General features: G+C 33.9%; 2 long non-coding RNA genes across 4 annotated transcripts; one reads left to right on the top strand and one right to left on the bottom strand.

Moving 5' to 3' along the window:
• The first annotated feature begins 1,549 nt into the window (after nucleotides 1–1,549).
• Nucleotides 1,550–3,667, top strand: LOC145166594 (uncharacterized). 3 transcript variants are annotated; one of them, XR_013740617.1, is made up of 3 exons: nucleotides 1,550–1,949; nucleotides 2,492–2,953; nucleotides 3,426–3,667. It is a non-coding gene; the product is annotated as an uncharacterized LOC145166594 (long non-coding RNA). The 3 variants fall into 3 exon arrangements; XR_013740606.1 differs by having other exon boundaries at nucleotides 3,414–3,667; XR_013740603.1 differs by having other exon boundaries at nucleotides 2,492–3,667.
• Nucleotides 3,668–3,872: 205 nt separating this feature from the next.
• On the bottom strand, nucleotides 3,873–8,480 carry LOC145166599 (uncharacterized). The gene is made up of 2 exons (XR_013740618.1): nucleotides 8,011–8,480; nucleotides 3,873–4,757 (listed from the first exon to the last, which is right to left on the bottom strand). It is a non-coding gene; the product is annotated as an uncharacterized LOC145166599 (long non-coding RNA).
• Nucleotides 8,481–16,814: the final 8,334 nt, after the last annotated feature.

Below are 16,814 nucleotides of genomic sequence, written 5' to 3'. Positions count from 1 at the left end.
CCCACAGCGGGACCTTCAACGGTCTGAATATTACACCACCTACCCACACTTGGAGCTTCAGTGTTATAACATGCATATGTATACATACTCCAAATGGTACCACAAGATTCTAATCCTTACCAACTACCCACAATGGGACCTTCAGTGGTCTGAATATTACACCACTTACCTGTGATCTTTAGTGGTGTAACATGCACATAAAACATCACATAGTCTATATAATAAGTAAGTTCATCAGAACTCACCTGGAGTCGCAAAACACAAGATAAAACCACTAAAGTGGCTACGATGGACTTGTCCAACTTCTTAAACACCTACACCCCATACCAATACCCTACTTAGATTGCATACCAAAATATTACTTTATAATACTTGTATTGTATTTTATTTTTATGGGAAATCTCCAGAAAAGTCCTCAAATTTTACCCTAATTTACAAAAAAGTATCAAACTAAAATTTGTTTACGAAAAAACATGAATTACCGGTAAAAATGGCGATTTGACCCCTTTTTTCCGGTTTACCAGTTTTATTACTTACATGTTTCACTAAAGTCCCATTATTTTACCCTAATTTGCGAATAAGTCCCAAAATAAAATTTACTGATGATTTGGCCCTTTTCTTCTTGTAACATACATTTTATCGGTTTCATTGCTGACTTAGACACATAGTCATTAAATTAGCTGATAAAATGAATACGATGGGTTATATAATGTCACATTTACTGTAAAATTTGATATTCATCTCATCGGCTCATTTGTGACTATGTATCTACGTCAGCAATGAAACCAATAAAATATGTGTTTCCAGGAAAAAAGGGCAGAAAATGAGTTGATGTCTGATGAGATGGATATATTGGGTTACATAAGATTAGATAGACAATTTGATAGTTCTTATAAACGTAAAAAATAACGCAATTGTTGTTAGTTTATGTAATTATTGTAGTCTTCGTTGGATGCATTTTATGTTCCAAAAAGATATACAATACATCATGATATCAAGTTTTATGCTAAACATAGAATTATATAACTCAACATATCCATCTCATCATCTTATTTAATGACTAGGCGTTCGGGTCAGCAATGAAATCGGTAAAATGTATGTTACATAGAGCAAAGGGCCAAATAATCAGTAAATTTTATTTTGGGACTTATTCGCAAATTAAGGTAAAATAATGGGACTTTAGTGAAACTAGTAAGTAATAAAACCGGTAAACCGGAAAAAATGGGTCAAATCGCCATTTTTACCGATAATTCATGTTTTTTCGTAAACAAAATTTGGTTTGGGACTTTTTCGTAAATTATGGTAAAATTTTAGGCATTTTCTGAAAATTTCCCTTATTTTTATATTTACTTTTAGTATAACAATCTCTTTACAGATTGATTTACCCCTAACCCCATTATTTCATAATTATTTTAGAATTTATCAAAATACATTCTTCTATTATATATATATATATATATATATATATATATATATATATATATATATATATATATATATATATATATAATTAAAGCACAACATGCTTATGAACAATGCATGTAGTACTTTCTTTTTTCACAGTTTGCTTGGTGAAAATTTTATCGGCTTTCACTGCATCGAAATACCCCCATTTCACCGACTCTTTTTTTCTTTATTCATCGCCATCAACTATTCCCTTCTCTTTTTCTCTGCAATCAATTTGATTTCGCCCCTCCACCGTCTCATATTTTCAGTGATGGAGCTTTCCTGCCGCCTTCAGTTTGCTTTCATATTTGGAGAAAGTTGTTGTTCCTTCCGGTCATAAATGGGTGCAATCAAATTTTGGAGGCCATATTCACCGATATGCCCTTTTGTGCTCGTTTAGTTTTAGTTTCCGATGGCTTTCTAACTCGCTTTCTCTATATCTCATCCCTCATCAATTGCTATTTGCTTGAAATTCACTACCGAAGAACCCCAACCCGATTCAGGTAGGTTTGACGCCCAATATTTTCTAATTTGATGGTTTGTTGTTTTCGATTTTGGGATTAATCCGTCGCCGCTGTGAACACCAGTGCCACCACCGATTTCAATTAAAGTCCAATCTTTACGTATCTATGGTTTTTTGTATCTATGCCCACCACCTGTTTGTAGATATCCATTTGTGTCAATAATAAATGCAAGTGTGTTTTTTAGTATTTTGTTCGGTTTGAAAGTCTATTCTTAGTCATCTCATTTTTGTTTGGAAGTCAGCTAGCGCATGAATATCAAATAGGATACCGTTTTCATACATGGATTAGACTGTTGTTCTTGTATTGAGTTCAAGTTGGTGTTTGTTCAAGGTCCATGACTTTCATCTCTTTTATATTTTGAATTTTTTTGTTTTTCAATGCACCATTCATTGTGTGTCACAGTCACTTGCTGAATACATCATTGGTGCACATTCCATGGTTTATGTGCTGATTTTAGTGCTTATATATATATTACATTGTCTGTAAGTGAAACATCTTTGTTGACACTTTTAACCATGCAGATGGATACCAAGACCCAAAGGATGTGGAGGCTGCGGTTCTTTAGGTTCTTCCAATTTCAACTACCGATGGTTTTTTGGGTATCAGATGACTTACATAATGTTTTCGTGCAACCCTTGAGACATTAAGAGCTTCTGTATGTAAGCCGAGGATGAAGAAGAAAAGTTTACTTATGTGATCTTAATGATTTAATATAGCTGTATACAATATACCTCCATCCCAAATAAATGAGTTTGTTGGTCAAAATATAGAAAGTTGGAAAGTCTTTAAGTTTTTACCTTCATTTTACACAAGAAGCCACCCTTCCCTTTTATTGAAGATGCCTAGGTTTTGTCAAATTGCAATATCTTTTACAATGCGGATTTCAGCATGAGAAATATCACCTGACCAAGGGTTGCACATTTTTGCTGGTGCTGCTCCTTGAAATGATGCATATGTTGCCAAGAGGAAATAAGCATTGACAGGTTATATGCTGCAATTTCAAGTATTCAACTTTTTTTCTTCATATCTTTAGACTTTGATCATATTCATAATATTATATGGTGAAGAAAAATATCCATCTTAAAAGTTATCAAATTTATTCTATATATGATTATTAAATAATCTTATTTTTAATGCTAACGTTTTCAACTTTCAACATAAAATATTTAATTTATAAATTTAAGTATCTTAGTTGACGTAAAACATTATCAATCCGAAATATTAATAAATGAATCACAATTTGTTTTATTTCTTTAACTGTTTATTTATTATTACTTTACTTTCCACATGTTTGATTAAAACATGAATTCTTAGTTGACAAAAATAACTACAATATCTACAGATGGAAAGAGCAATTTTCTTTTACTATTTTTTTCTGATATCTGACATCAATTTTTTTTTACTCATTTGTTCATATTTTTTTGTCATATTCATATTTTCAAGTTGATGTTGAAGGGATTGAAGTAAAACCAGTTGATATTGGAAGTGCTCACTACTTGCTATTCAGGATGCACAGGAAATATATATCTATCTACTAAATTACCTTTTTAAGTTATAATTAATGTGGTTCTTTTTCCATTTTCTATAATAGCCTCCGGATAATTATATAGGAAAAATATTCATTCCAGCTATTTCCAGGTTAGTTAGTAGGCATTTGTGTTAATCAGTATTTGAGTGTTTGTAAAATGTCTAAAATACCTTTGGTAACATTGTTAAAACTTAGACAAGATCTCATTTTTCTATCGGATCATCTCTGATAACTTCTCCGAATGTTCATATTGCCTTGTACTTGGATCAACCGAATTCTCCAATTCACTGGATTCAGTGATCCAACTTATGATGAAGCATATGTTACTCTTAATCGCTATGATATTGTCCTTGTTGCAACTGTCATAGATGAACTTGGCAATTGAATATTGTGATTATTTTTCATAAGATATCGAGTACAAGGATATATATGTACAAAACATATTTTCACTCTACACACTCAACATATATTTACGTCTAATATTCCCCCTCAAGCTAAGGCCGAGTAGCGACCTGGAGCTTGTCACGTAAGAATAGAAATCGCTGTGAGGATAGAGGTTTTGTAAATATATCTGCAATTTGATCATCTGTGGAGATATGCTGAACTGTTAGTTGTCGTCGGGAAACCTTCTCTCGCACAAAGTGAAAATCAACTTCAACATGTTTAGTACGTGCATGGAAGACAGGATTCGCGGTTAGGTACGTGGCTCCTAGATTGTCACACCATAAAATTGGAGCAGAAGGAGAAGAGACACGAAGTTCACGTAAGAGTGCTTGAAGCCATGTAAGTTCTGCAACCGTATCAGCAAGAGCTTTGTATTCAGACTCTGTGGATGACCGCGAGACAGTCTTTTGTTTTCGTGCGCACCATGAAACAAGATTAGAGACAAGGTAGACAGCATATCCCCCGGTGGATCGGCGGTCATTTGCAACCAGCCCAGTCCGCATCAAAAAAAGCATTAAACGGAGTGTAAGTTGAATCTGTGTATGCATGTAAAAGTGTAGCCGCATCTTGTTTAATTAAAAGACCATAGGAGACAGTACCTTGCAAATATCTTAGAATTCGTTTCACGGCGGACCAATGATTTTGAGTGGGAGAATGCATGAACTGGCAGACTTTGTTAACTGCAAACGTAATGTCTGGACGAGATAAAGTGACATATTGAAGAGCTCCAACGATCTGGCGATATTGTACCGGATTATCAAATTGTGGACTATCGCCGAGTGAGAGGTTTGTTGTGGTGGTAAGAGGCGTTGAAACTGGATTTGCATGCGAAAGACCAGCACGTTCCAATATGTCAAGAATGTATTTCTTTTGAGACAAAATCAGACCAGGTTCTTGTTTAACAATTTTAATGCCCAAAAAATAGGTTAAAAAGCCCATATATTGAAGTGAAAAAGTCCGGCTAAGAGTCTGAATAACACGCTCGATGTCAGTAGAGCTGTTTCCCGTTAATATAATGTCATCCACATAGACAAGCATGTAGAGAAGAACGCCTCTGGAAGAGTAAATAAACAAGGATGGGTCTGTTTTGGAGGCCTGAAATCCGAGAGCATAAAGTGTCGTAGAAAGCCGATGAAACCAGGCTCGTGGAGCCTGTTTTAAGCAATATAGGGACTTATGAAGAAGGCACACATGATCAGGTTTGGCAGAATCAACAAATCATTCAGGTTGTCGAAGATAAACGGTTTCATGGAGATCTCCATGCAAAAATGCATTTTGAATATCAAGCTATTGCAAGGGCCATTTTTGTGTGACCGCCAAGGATAAAATGACCTGAATGGTGGTGACTTTAACGACCAGGCTAAAAGTTTCTTGATAATCGATACCGTGTTGTTGTCGAAACCCATTGGCAAATAAGCGTACTTTGTATCGTGACACTGCCCCTGTTTGATCCCGTTTGAGTTTATACACCCATTTACAGTCAATAATATTCGAGTTCGGTGGCCGTGGTACCAATGTACATGTACCATTTCGTAGTAGTGTCGAGTATTCATCTAGCATGGCTTTTTGCCATTTTGGGTCCTTATGTGCAGCTTTGAATGTGGCAGGTTCTGTTTCAGGTGTGCTGATATGGCTATGAAAGGAACGTTTAACTGTTTTGGGATTAGGGCGAAGGTTTGAAGGACGAGGACGAGGCATATCAGATTGTGTGGTTGGTATGGGTATGGTAGACCGAGAATGGGTGTTGCAAGCATAAGTATAAATAAGGGGTGGCAGAGGTGGTGACGGTGGTGGGGGTGGGGTGGGGGTGGTGGTGTCGGATGTTGTGGTGATGATGGTTGATGTTGTTGTGAAGGTGTAATCGTTGACTGTTGGTCAGGTGATGGTGGCGTTTCATGTGCAATTTCAGGGTCTGGTGATGGCGATTGATGTTGTGGTGAGGGAGGTGTGTTTGAGTAGTTCAAATCAGGTGGGATGTTGGGGTAGGATGAGACATACAGATTGGATGATGTAGGTGCAGGTGGGTTTGGAGAGGAGATGGTATGGTATGGAAAGGAATCTTCATGGAAACGCACATGTCGAGCAATGTATATTCGCTCAGGGGATCAAAACACCGGTAACCATGATGAGATGTGCTATAGCCGAGGAAAACACACGGCATGGATCGGAATTCCATTTTATCTTTGTTGTATGGACGGAGATGTGGGTAACAACGACAACCAAAAACCCATAAAAAAGAGTAATCGGGGGTGTGTTTGAAGACATGCTCAAAAGGTGAGATATTGGAGTTTGCTCGAGATGGCATGCGGTTAATGAGATAGACAGCCGTATCAAACGCAAAGTGCCAAAAACGATGTGGAACATGAGATTGGGCAAGTAAGGTGAGAGCGGTTTCGACAACATGACGATGTCGGCGCTCAACGAGACCATTTTGCTCACTTGTGTGTGGACATGAGAGTCTATGAGTGATGCCGAGTGTTGAGAAGAACTGGGAAAGGTTGTGAAATTCACCGCCCCAATCTGTTTGAACAAACTTTATTTTAGATTGGAATTGTCTTTCAACAGTAATCATGAATGCCTTAAAGGTGTCACAGACATCAGCTTTGGTTGCAAATGGAAATATCCACATAAAGCGAGAAAAATGATCAACACATAACAGGAAATAACGGTGCCCATCAAAAGAGGTAACAGGAGTGGGGCCCCAAACATCACAAAACAATAAATCCAAAAAGTTTGAACTTTTATAAGTGGAAGATGGCAAATGAAGTTTTGATGACTTTCCAATGGAACAGGAATCACAATTAAAAGAACGAAAATTATCTAGTAAAGGTAAACGATATTTGGATAACATTGACTTCAACAAATGAGAGTGAGGATGTCCCAAGCGTTGATGCCAAGTGATGGAAGAGGCACAAGTAGTGGAGAAAGCAACTTTTGAAATTGGTTGTATCCGCGGAAGCTCGAATGAATAAAGACCGCATTTACTTGGACCCGTGAGGAGGATGGTGTGAGTTATCTCGTCCTTCACAGCAAAAAAGGAGGTGTGAAATTCAAAATAGACGTTATTGTCTTGACAAAAATTTTGAATAGAAAATAGATTTTGTTTAATTTTGGGAACATGAAGGTTGTTTATAAGCGAGAAAGATTTTGTGGGAGCATAAAGTTTAGAGGAACCAATGTGGAGGATGGGCAAACCTGTACCATTGACAACGTGAATGTTGTCATTGCCATAATAAGTGTCAGAATTTTCAAATGTAGAAATATCAGGGGTAACATGATGACTTGAACCAGTGTCAGGTAGCCAAGAACCTGTTTGTGAGTGGAAGTCTGCAAAATTCGCAGAGGGCTGCGTTTTTGGTCGCATAGTTGAGGGGTTACGGTTTGGGCATTGAGACGGAACGTGACCTATGGCACACCGATTACACGTACCATAAACTGTATTTTGGTTGGAAGCCCAACTGAATTGAGATCGGTTTCCCCCTCCTTGTTGTCGGTTTGCTCTCCCACGACCAGATCTGTTATTGAAAGGGCGATCCCGATTGTTTCCCGAGCGTTGTGTGTAGTGAGCTTGTGGCGAGGATATGTTTGTCAGTGGCTGAAGTTGGAAACCCAACTGTTGAGCAAGTTGCTGAACAGCATGAAGAGTTTCAGTGGGGAGAGATGACCCGGTTGTGCTAGATTTATGAGAGGGAACAGCAGCCATAAAGGCTTGGGCACGCGAGACTTCGATGGGCATTTTTTTGATCATGAAATCATGATCCGCCAAGAGGCCATGGAGTTCTGAGAAGGCAGTAGGGAATTGTCGTGCCAGGAGCGTGGATTTAAGGCCATTGTATTCATCCCTAAGTCCTGAAATAACCAGCATGACAAGGTCTTTTTCCTTGATGGGTTCACTAATGTTTGCTAAGGCATCAGAATATTCTTGTGCACGAGTCAAGTAGGCAGAACAGGATTCATCACCCTTCATTGTTATCTTTAAAAGTTGTGTTTTTAAAGTGTATTCACGTGAAGAAGTATGAGGCACATAAGCTCATTCAAGGGACAACCAAAGTTCACGAGATGAATTACCTTGAACATGTTGAAAAGATGCTTCAGAGATAGTAGACAAAATCAGCATCCGTACGTGGGCATCGTTGTGAACCCATGTTGCGTTTTCTGGATTGGGTTGAGATGATGACACATGTTGGCCATCTTTAACAGATGAAGTGGTGGAGATGAAGTTGTGGTGACTGTAATTGCTGGAGGACATTCGATGGAACCATCAACATAACCATACAAATCGTTTGTGATCAGGAAGGGTTGGATCATTGTTTTCCAATACCCGTAATTTGTTGGTGATAAGGTGAATCCGAACTTGTGTGAATTGTGAGAGGTTTTCTCAGATGAAGAGAAGGGAGTAATAGGAGCCATGTGTTAATCAAAGAGAAGAGAGGGGTGAGTGTATCAACCGTCGACACAGGAGAGATGAGGCATGGATGAGGCAGCCGTAGGGTAGATTAGGGTTAGGCTTTAATACCAAGATAAACTTGGTAATTGAATATTGTGATTATTTTTCATAAGATAACGAGTACAAGGATATATATATATATATATATATATATATATATATATATATATTTTCACTCTACACCCTCAACATATATTTACGTCTAATAGTCATGAACATAACCAAAGAAACCCTTCAGAATTTCTATCTGGAATTGGCAACAATGGGTGACCTAAAACTTGACACCCTTGCCCCTGAATCAAGAAAGCAGATAAAAGCAAACATTAAGCTGTCGTCAACTGAGACTGGGGTCATATTCGGAAACGTTGTTTATGAAACTTCAAATTTTATGGAGCGTACTGTTCTTGTCCTCAATGATATTCATATTGACATTATGTACTGTTCATGTAAGTTTTAGGCAGTTTGCAACTTACATTTTTTTATTATATATATTTTTTGAGGATTAATAGAACCTCATACATGTTTAGCCTTATACCCTTTGCAAAGTGAGGTTCATTTTTTTACTTCATTGAATTTTCAATTCTATATTGCCATTTGTTTCTTTTCTAATGATGAATATATTTGTTGATAAGCTTATTCTGTGATAAAATTTTGTTGATGTCAAAAGTATGAAAGTGTATCTCATGTATTCTTTGGTTTTACATATTCAAACAATTTTCTAGATGTTGCGTGTCATAGTGATGTTCAAAGCTGTTACCGAATTGGTTTTAGTGACAATTATCAAATAGAAAAAAAAATACTATATCAAAAAAACAATACGCATATTAAAATATGCCTTAACTCGGACGAAACCACCACAAACGGCATTAAGCTCGAAGACATATCACAACAACTATAAAAAGAATATTAGAAGTAGATTAAATCAACAGAAAAGCTTTAATGGATAGTTTAAAAAATTCATACAATCACCCAAAAATATTACTACATCCGTCTCATATTTATTGTCTACTTTTGACTTTTGAAGTCTTTATTCTTCAACTTTGACCTTAAATATTTTTGTTTTACATATATAATACTTGATGCAAAGTATATTAATGGATTGTGTTTATAATGTCTTTTCATTGTTATAAGTTTCATCAAGTAATACATAACACAAATAAAAATTTCTAAGATCAAAGTTGATGAATAAAGACTTTAAAAGTCATAAGTAGACAATAATTATGGGACGAAGGGAGTAATATTTTAATTCATTAAGCACATTTATATCATACCATTTCCATATTTACGATACAATTAATATTATAACTAACCGATATTTAAAATGCATACCAAGTCCAATGTAGCCCAAATCTAGATCCAAATCTAGATCCAAACATAAAAGTCAAAATCGGTCAAAACATTTACCTGTTATACACTTCCCGTAATCGGGAATAACCACCACCGAACTTCAAACAAAATGCTTCACTGGAGCTGTTCGCAGGTCGCCGCAGAATTGAGGTTGTTGTTGGTTTCTCGTACGTCGTCGATTATCGGAGCAATGACGATCGCCGGAGAAAGGAACGTTGAATAAGAACTAGTCGAACTAGTCGGGGGCTGCTGCACTGCTGGAGGCGAAACCCAACACTTCCTCTCTATTCGAATCTCTCCCGACCTCTTTCTTCTTCCTTTGGTTGACAAAACCAGTAGCCGGAGCTACGAGACTTCATCGGAAAATGTGAGAGTCATGGAAAAACACGTACACACATTGCAGCTCTTGCGGCTTTCTCCCTCTCTTTCTCCTAAACCCTAACGCCTTCCTATGTTAGAAAAAATACAGATAAAAAAAAAGGTTGGGATCGTTTGACTTTTGAAGGAATCCTGGATTGTAGGTTCAAAATTGAGAAAGAACCAACTGCGATCTGTTTTTCTACAAGAAGGAAGACACACTATTTCAAGAATTAGAATAATCGGTCCCTGCAGTTACGTCCCTTGGCTGAAAATTTCCCCTTCTTGAATTCTCTTCACATAGGAAGTTTCCAATAAATACCAAATAGACCCTAATCTTATATATTAATTAAATTGATTTGTTATCATTATTGTTGTTGTTATTAATACCATTATTAATACCATTATTATTATTATTATTATTATTATTATTATTATATATATATATATATATATATATATATATATATATATATATATATATATATATATATATATATATATATATATTAAAGTTGTGGAAGAAAAGAATAATGAAGTTGACATACTTTGTCCAGGTTTGGTCCCTTGATTTACATATCCGGTCCCTGTACTTCTTTAATTAATTTATTCATGTCCTTTTGTTTGTGTTCCATTCAACTTCCTATTTTTTTAGCAGAATTGGTCTCTGTATTATTGTTGGAAGTTAGGAATACTAAATTTGGATGTTTTTTGGCAACTTTGCTCATTATTCTTTACCCATTTTGACACTTTTGGTCCTTCCAATCAATATTTTTACACTTTTTTGGAACTTTTTAATATTTAAAGTTTGGCCACAAAACTTTAACGGTTTGACAACTTTGATCCCTTTTCTAAAAAGTTGCTAATTCCTACCCCTTTAATTCTTTAGCCATTTTCACACTTCTGGTCCTTGCAGTCAAAACTTTTACATTTTTTGTCCGGAGCAAAGCCCGGACTTTTCATCCTTGCACTTTCTATGTCTGTCATATTTATCGATTCGGAAACAACATTGAAAGCTTCTGGCCCCCGCGTAACGGGGGTAACCTTTCTAGTTATTATTATTATTATATATATATATTAAAGTTATGAAGAAAAGGAATAATAAACTTGTATTTTTTTGGCAGAAAACTTGTATTATTATTGTTGTTGTTGTTCTTGTTGTTGTTACGGTTACGGTTACGGTTACGGTTACGGTTACGGTTACGGTTATCGTTATCGTTATCGTTTTGATTGTTGTTATTATTATTATTATTATTATTATTGTTATTATTGTTATTATTATTATATGTTGAGGGTGTAGAGTGAATAGTCGTTGAGCTAGATGCAAATATATGTTGAGGGTGTAGAGTGAATACTTGTTGAGCTAGATGCAAATATAAAAGGATGTTAAGGAGTGAAAGTTAACCAATCCATTTCATATTGTTATTATTGTTATATTATTATTATTATTATTATTATTATTATTATTATTATTATTATTATTCACTTGCCAAACTTACAAAAATTTAGTTTTTTAGTTATATATATGAAAGATCTAGTATGCCCAAGAGTTATTATAGAATGATATTGCTAATAGTATATGATCATATAGGATCACACCTTATAGCAAATTATCGTCAATTGATTATTTATTAGTATAATTTGATTATTAATAAATATATCAACACTTGTATTTCATTGGAAAATTATTACTTCATAAAAATAATATTTTACTAATTTTGAATTTATTATTTGTGGAAATAATATTTAATGGATAAATAACAACTTATGAAATATATCATAAAGTATGATTATTTATAAGTTATATTTATATATCTTAATAAACTAGTTCAATTTATATAAAAGGTAGTTTTGTATAAAATAAGATATTTATATATTCATATTTATATCTTAATAAGCTAGTTACAATTTATATAAAATGTAGTTTTATATAAAATAAGATATGTATATATGACTATATATATATATATATATATATATGTTGAAAATTCTTTATAAATAAGATTGAATTTTTATAAAGATACATGTATGTATATATAAACTAGCCATGAGACAACTTTTGTCTTCTTTTGTGCCTAGCCTTTTTCGAAAAAGGGAGAGGAGACCAATCATGGTCTTCTTTTGAATTGTTTAATCAATTCTACCATGCTTGTAAGAAACATGTCTCATGATTTTGCTTTATAGTCTCTTCTTGATTTTTGGCCATTATATAAGGGAGGCCATGGAAGGTTAGATTAGAGTTCTTGCAAGCCTTATTTTGGTACTTCTTTGAAGCCAAAATCTGAGAGCACATTCCTCTCTATGGGGCTGCCAAATTTCGAGTTTCATAAGCTCTACTTCTCCTCCATTGTCTTGCATTTTGATGTTAGAAAAAGTCCCTTTGTTGCTTCAACATATATTTGGTATATATTTCAAAGGTTTACGAACAAACAAATTACAAGTGAATACTAGCATGTTTTGATGGTTCTACTCTTGCTTGGTGGATACTTCTAGTGAACTCTTGTTTTAGAGTTTCATGTCACACTTCATCAACTTCCAACCTCCCATGATGATCAAAGTTTTCAAAGGTTGTTATGCTTTCTCTTCTATGGTTGTTTTAATCTTTCTAACTCTTGCAAAATGATCCTTGGTGGGTGGTGGTTATTCCCGATTACGGGAAGTGTATAAGAGGTAAATGTTTTGACCGATTTTGACTTTTATGTTTGGATCTAGATTTGGGCTACATTGGACTTGGTATGCATTTTAAATATCGGTTAGTTATAATATTAATTGTATCGTAAATATGCAAATGGTATCATATAAATGTGCTTAATGAATTAAAATATTACTCCCTTCGTCCCATAATTATTGTCCACTTATGACTTTTAAAGTCTTTATTCATCAACTTTGACCTTAGAAATTTTTATTTGTGTTATGTATTACTTGATGAAACTTATAACAATGAAAAGACATTATAAACACAATCCATTAATATACTTTGCATCAAGTATTATATATCTAAAACAAAAATATTTAAGGCCAAAATGCTTGAGGGGGAATATTAGACGTAAATATATGTTGAGGGTGTAGAGTGAATACTTGTTGAGCTAGATACAAATATAAAAGAATGTTAAGGAGTGAAAGTTAACCAATCCATTTCATACTAGTTCTCTAACAAGTACTTATGAAATTTGGTTACAACCACTTGCCTACTTTCATTTAGTGAAAGTTAACCAATCCATTTCATATTAGTCTTACTTCATAATTACTCCCACAATCATGACCGACTATGAACTTTTAGAATAATAAGATTATTCATTGATTAAACATGTTAATATAGAACACAACAAGTATTCATGTAATGATCATATCCCATTACATCTATGGTCCATTCAGGTAAGATAGCCTTCTTTGCATCAAGTGCCTCCTTAACATCCTTTTATATCTAAAACAAAAATATTTAATGATCATATCCCATTATATCTATGGTCCATTCAAGATACAAGATTCCTTTGGATGATTCTTTGCATTGTTACATGACACCTTTTGAGTCTGTCTCAAAGGACCTAGCACATATGTTGAGATAGATGAAATGATTTATATTCTATTTGCTTGGCAAATGAATCCATCATTTATGTCATACCATGAGATACAAAATTGAATACATGGTTAAGTCACTAGATGAGTGTGAAAACATTCTAAAAGTACTTAAGAAGAGCTGAGAGAATGTATATGAGATATATAGTTTAGAACAAAATCTTAATGTAAAGAGCTACATATGATTTTGATTTCTAAATAAATACAGATAATTATGAATTATAATTGTATTATGACTTCATTATGGAATGAAGATTAAGTTTAGTTGGAATGAGATCCAAGCAAAACAAAATAGCTCTATCAACTAAATAAGAATACACTACTTTTCAGAAGTTGAAATCAAATATAATTGGATGAACCGGATCATTGAAAAACTAGGTTGAATCCTTCCATTCAAGGATAACCTAGAAATCTTGTGTGAGTAATAGAGTGTACTTAATCAAGCTAAGAAATTCTGTCACATAAGAGCACCAATTATATTCTCCAAAATATTTAACTATACTTAGAGTAATGTCAAATATGTAGATGATTTTATTCGCAGAATTCATACAACTTAAATTTAGTCAGACCCATTAATAAAGTCCATCTTTGAGATAAGTATGATTAGTCACACTTCATCTATAGGACTTCATTATTCTAGAAATGGGGTTTTGATTTGAATTTTGTATTTGGATATTGGAACATTGTAACAACAACTATTAAATAATGTTTTGATATAATGGGATATGATCATTACATGAATACTTGTTGTGTTCTATATTAACATGTTTAATCAATGAATAATCTTATTATTCTAAAAGTTCATAGTCGGTCATGATTGTGGGAGCAATTATGAAGTAAGACTAATATGAAATGGATTGGTTAAATTTCACTAAATGAAAGTAGGCAAGTGGTTGTAACCAAATTTCATAAGTACTTGTTAGAGAACTAGTACTGAACGGACCCACATCAAGATCAACTCATAGATCACAGTCATGAGTGACAGTTGATTAAAAGGTACTATCTTCGTATCCTTAACACCTGAGGTACATAGTGAGACTTGGGTATAGGGAATGTTGTGCTTTGATATGGTCAAATGTTGATCCTTAACCGGGCAGTTATAAAAGCCATTTTCGGGTATGGTGTGAACTACGCAAGAGGCTTATGTAGTCAAGATGGGATTTGTTCCTCTTATGTGTTGAGAGTTAGACATCTAACGTGCGTTACCCAAAGTTGAATTACAAACGAGATTGATTGCGATCCACGGCTTATGTTCAACAGGATGTCTGTAACAAATGGATAATTGATAAACTTACCTTAATACATCAATGAAAGCTTAGAGATTTTGGGAATTAGATGTTGATGAATGACATTCTTCGTCATATGTTATTGGGGGTAGTGAAATGTTGCTAGACGTTCACCACTGTCTATATCAATATTTGATGAGTCCTGTGCATGTGGGGGATTGAAAGATCTAGTATGCCCAAGAGTCATTATAGATTTATATTGCTAATAATATATGATCCTATAAGGTCACACCTTATAGTAAGTTACCGTCAATTGATTATTTATTAGTATAATTTGGTTATTAATAGATATATCAACACTTGTATTTAATTGGAAAATTATTATTTCATAGAAATAATATTTTACTAATTGAGAATTTATTATTTGTGGAAATAATATTTATTGGAGAAATAACAACTTATGAAATATATCATAAAGTATGATTATTTATAAGTTATATTTATATATCTTAATAAACAAGTTCAATTTATATAAAAGGTAGTTTTATATAAAATAATATATTTATATATTCATATTTATATCTTAATAAGCTAGTTACAATTTATATAAAAGATAGTTTTATATAAAATAAGATATTTGTATATGACTAGTTATATATATATATATATATATATATATATATATATATATATATATATATATATATATATATATATATATATATATGTTGGGAATTATTTATAAATACGATTGAATTTTTATAAAGATAACATGTATGTATATATAAACTAGCCATGATACAACTTTTGTCTTATTTTGTGCCTAGCCTTTTTCGAAAAAGTGAGAGGAGACCAAGCATGGTCTTCTTTTGAATTGTTTAATCAATTCTACCATGCTTGTAAGAAACATGTCTCATGCTTTTGCTTTATGGTATCTTCTTGATTTTTTTCCATTATATAAGGGAGGCCATGGAAGGTTAGATTAGAGTTCTTGCAAGCCTCATTTTGGTTCTTCTTTGGAGCCAAAATCTGAGAGCACATTGCTCTCTTTGGGGCTGCCAAATTTCGAGCTTCATAAGCTCTCATTCTCCTCCATTCTCTTGCATTTTGATGTTAGACAAAGTTCCTTTGTTGCTTCACCTTTGAACATATATTTGGTATATATTTCAAAGGATTATGAACAACAAATTACAAGTGAATACTAGCATGTTTTGATGGTTCTATTGTTGCTTGGTGGATACTTCTAGAGAACTCTTGTTTTAGAGTTTCATGCCACACTTCATCAACTTCCAACCTCCCACGAGGATCAAAGTCTTCAAAGGTTGTTATGCTTTCTCTTCAATGGTTGTTTTAATCTTTCTAACTCTTGCAAAATGATCCCTTATGGGTAAAATAGTTTTAGTTTTATCCAACAATTTTAAATCTTTCGTTGTCATTTTTACCGGTTATAAAACCGGAATTTTGAATAAAAACCCAACAATATATAATCGTTATTATTTTCAACCCTGTTTCGAAATCATTAAACAGAAACGAGCATTACAATTTTCTCTCACTTAAACATAAACGAGCGTTACAATTCCCTCCCACATAAACGAGCATAACAATAACCTCCCACATAAACGAGCGTTACAATTTAGTTTTTTTTTAAATATGTATATGCCCGTTATTCTTTGCCAACTCTGTTTCGAAATCATTAAACGGAAACGAGCGTTAAAATTTTCTCCCACTTAAACTGTGTCACAACTGGCGTTTTTAGCCAGCAAATTCTGTGATCATGTAAACATCATCTATAATAATACTTGTAACCCTAACTTGACACGATGCACTATATTCATTCAATAACACCAAGTAAAGATCAAAGCTCTATACAAAACACTTCAAATAGTCAATTAAGGATTGGAAACCCTAAGAATCACAGT

The sequence above is a fragment of the Lactuca virosa genome, chromosome 1, assembly GCF_052849685.1.
Source record: "Lactuca virosa cultivar CGN04683 chromosome 1, Lactuca_virosa_CGN04683_v6, whole genome shotgun sequence".
Classification (NCBI taxonomy): domain Eukaryota; kingdom Viridiplantae; phylum Streptophyta; class Magnoliopsida; order Asterales; family Asteraceae; genus Lactuca; species Lactuca virosa.
Note: the sequence above shows the minus strand (reverse complement) of the source record. Positions and strands in the feature narration are given on the sequence as shown.